Here is a 4028-nt window from a genome sequence, read left to right on the forward strand (position 1 = left end):
CTAGAGTGCAATGGTGTGATCTTTGCTCACTGCAACCTCTGCCTCTTGGGTTCAAACAATTCTCCTGCCTCAGCCTCCCGAGTAGCTGGGATTACAGGCACCGACCACCACGCCCAGATATTTTTTGTATTTTTAGTAGAGACAGGATTTCACCATGTTGGCCAGGGTGGTCTCAAACTCCTGACCTCGTGATCCGCCTGCCTCGGCCTCCCAAAGTGCTGGGATTATAGGTGTGAGCCACTGCATTGCACTCAGCCTACAATTTTATTTAAGTTTTTAAATCCTGGATAAAGATAGCTAACTGTGTTTCTCACCAGTTCAAGCCCCATCTTCCTCATGAAGCGTTTCCCAAACATTCTAGCTCACACTAAGTATTTGCTTCTCTGAGCTCCTCTAAAAGGAGCAATTGACTAGATTATTTCTAACACTTTATAACTTTAACACTATGTAGTATACTTATAGTCTATACTACACAGACAATCTTACTATTTTACCAATTGTATTAAAACTCCCTGAGGCCAGAGACTCACTTTTCGACCCAAATGTGTATTTCCATGTTGAATGAAACAAACTGGAGAAATAACTCAGGCCCAGCTAAAGAGTTTGAGTCCAGATGTGTACAACCCTGGGCACTTTGTCAACCAAAATAATGCGACCTTTAAACTGAGTAGGGTTGGTTAGAGGCCAAAGGAATGACACAAGGAGCTAAAATAATTAAAAAGAATGTAAGAGAAATTTGGATTGTAGCCCCTTTGAAAAGAGATTAAGGAAGAACGCATTAAGATTCACCACCTTCTGAATGGCACTGAGAATTGAGATGCTACAAAGCTGTTTGACCTGGTGTCAAGCACAAGGGAAGATGCCACAATGAGATAGGCCAGAGCTGGACACTCCAGGAATTCAAAGAGGAGTTCTGGAACAGAGCAGCACGAACAGGGGCTAAGCAACCCAGGAGCAGCAAGATAGCTGATTCTTAGAGTTTTTAGAAGAGAATTGAACAAAAGCCCTTCAGCAGGACATAAAATCTGGTGAGGACTTTGGTCCTGAATCAAAGTGGATGCCCATGGTAGAAAGGACTCCTTCAGCCCCATTTTATTCCCACCACTGGGTACTGAGTGAACTAACATTTGTACTCATTTCCTCCATGGCTGCGTGTAGTGTGAGAACATATTTGTTTTCTGTTTTTGTTTGTTTGTTGGTTTTTTGTTTTTTTGTTTTTTTTTTGAGACAGAGTTTCACTCTTGTTCCCCAGGCTGGAGTGCAATGGCACGATCTCGGCTCACCACAACCTCCACCTCCTGGGTTCAAGCGATTCTCCTGCCTCAGCCTCCAGAGTAGCTGGGATTACAGGCATGCACCTCCATGCCCGGCTAATTTTGTGTTTTCAGCAGAGTCAGGCTGGTCTCCAACTCCCGACCTCAGGTGATCCGCTGTTCTCGGCCTCCCAAAGTGCTGAGATTACAGGCATGAGCCACCGCGCCCGGCCGTGAAAACATATTTGTTAGGTTACAGCCCCCAGTTCTGATGCAGGCTGGCTTGAGCCGGAGCACAGAAGCAATACTCCAGAAAGCAGCAGCCTCCCTCCTCCGGGCTGAACTTCTTTCTCAACCAGGGTCAGGAGGCTTTCAAGCTTGACACTTGGGTTTCATGGCAATAACAAATTACCAATCTTAAGGGCCAAAATAAAGAGAGCTGTTCACACAGCCTTGGTCTAAGGCAGCCTTGCAGCTGTTACTAAAGCGCCAGGGGAGGACGTTGAGGCTTGCAAGCCCCACAAATCCACAGTAATGAAAGTCTCTGTTCTAAGGAGTGCTGAGAGTGCTGTGGCCAGGTAGAAAGAAGAGCCACAGTACGTTAGGCATGTTTCCACTTCAACCTGGGCTTTAGGAAAGGTAATTAACTGGAAAAATGCTTATAGAAATTTCTAGAAATGGGAGGACATTGATACAGAGCACAGCGTGATTAGCCAAATAATTTCTGACAGATTCTCTATTCGCAGTGAATGCTTTTTTCTTTTTCTTTCTTTTTTTTTTTTTAGATGGGGTCTCCCCATGTTGGCCAGGCTGGTCTTGAACTCCTGAGCCCAAGGGATCTACCTGCCTAGGCCTCCCAAAGTGTGTGCTAGGATTACAGGTGGGAGCCATCTTTTTCTTTTCTTTTCTTTTCTTTTTTAGATAGGGTCTGGCTCTGTCCCCAGGCTAGAGTGCAGTGGGATAATCATGGCTCACTGTAGCCTTGACCTCCTAGGCTCAGGTGATCCTCCCACCTCAGCCTCCTGCATAGCTGGGATTACAGGCACGCAGCACCATGCCCGGCAAATTTTCGTCTTTTTAGCAGAGACTGGGTTTCACCATGTTGGCCAGGCTGGTCTCGAGGGATCCTGGTCTCCTGGACTCAAGGGATCCACCTGCCTCGGCCTCCCAAAGTGCTGGGATTACAGGCGTGAGCCACCACGTCCCATCCATGGTGAATTCTTACAGTGACTGGCTACTTTTCCCAACATGCTTTTTAAAAAAAAAACAAAAACAAACAAAAAAACCTTCCTGCCATTTTCTCTCTCCAGTAGTCTGTTATGTTCTTTCCCAGCTGGTGGCCTGTCAATCTTTTTGGAACCTCCCCACGGTGCATCACTTTTCAAACTTGCTTTGCAGAACATTCCACGCTGACAAACTTCCCATGGAAGGGGAAGTAATAGAGTGTAAGAACTACAGGGTCCATGGCAGCTTGGAGGGAGTGCGGGAAAGAAGCTGGAAGGAGACCTGAAGATGAGCACAGGTAGCATCTGTGACACGATAAAGGAAAATTTTGTTGAATTCCTTATGACTTACCCTTTGTTCCTTCGCAGCCCGCGTTTGCCCTAGATGCCAGGGCAGTGCTGTTGGCCTTAAAGGAAAAAGGATGAACAAATACCTGTGTGGTTTCACTTATATAGTACTTAGCTTGACGCCATGTGAAATGAAGAGGTATGTGGAACTTGGTGATACGAAAATGGAAACCAAAAGCCTGATAACAATACAAGGGAAAAATCAGGATGGGGAAACCATCCCAAAAAAGGATTACGGAAATCACTGAAGAGTGGAGAAACTAAGTGGAAATAGAAAATCAAGTATACATGAAAGGCTTAAAAATAATCTTAAAATGTGGTAACTAGTTATGCAGAGCTGGGTGCAGTGGCACGTCTGCAGTCCCATCTACTTGGGATGCTGTTGTCGGAGGATCCCTTGTGCCTGGTGAATTCAAGGATACAGCAAGCTATGATTGCTTCTCTGAATAACTACTGTACTCCAGCTTGTACAACATCGTGAGACACCATTTGAAAAACAAATGAAACAAAACAAAACAAAACACTAGGCCGGGTGCAGTGGCTCACGCCTATAATCCCAGCACTTTGAGAGGCCGAGGCCGGCAGATCAGTTCAGGTCAGGAGTTCGAGACCAGCCTGACCAATATGCTGAAACCCCGTCTCTACTAAAAATACAAAAATTTAGCCAAGCATAGTGGCTCGTAATCCCAGCTACTCGGGAGGCTAAGACAGGAGAATCACTTTAACCTGGAAGGCAGAGGTTGCAGTGAACCAAGATTGTGCCACTGCACTCCAGCCTGGGCAACAAAGCTAGACTCCATCTCAAAAAAAAAAAAAAAAAAAAAAATTTGCCCAAGCATGGTGACATGTGCCTGTAATCCCAGCTATTTGGGAGGCTGAGGCAGAAAAACCACTTGAACCCAGGAGGTGGAGGTTGCCGTGAGCCAAGATCTGCCATTGCACTCCAGCCTGGGCAACAAAGTGAGACTCTGTCTCAAAAAACAAACAAACAAACAAAAAACCCACTAGGCTAGGTACAGTGGCTCATGCCTGTAATCCCAGCACTTTGGGAGGCTGAGGCGGGTAGGTTGCTTTAGCCCAGGAATTCAAGACGAGCCTGGGCAACATGGTGAAACCTCGTCTCTACAAAAAATACAAAAAATTAGCCAGGCATGGTGGTGTGTGCATGTGGTCCCAGCTACTTGGCAGGCTGAGGTGAGAGGAT

This window comes from Nomascus leucogenys, chromosome 7b, assembly GCF_006542625.1.
Source record: "Nomascus leucogenys isolate Asia chromosome 7b, Asia_NLE_v1, whole genome shotgun sequence".
In the NCBI taxonomy this organism is placed as follows: Eukaryota; Metazoa; Chordata; class Mammalia; order Primates; family Hylobatidae; genus Nomascus; species Nomascus leucogenys.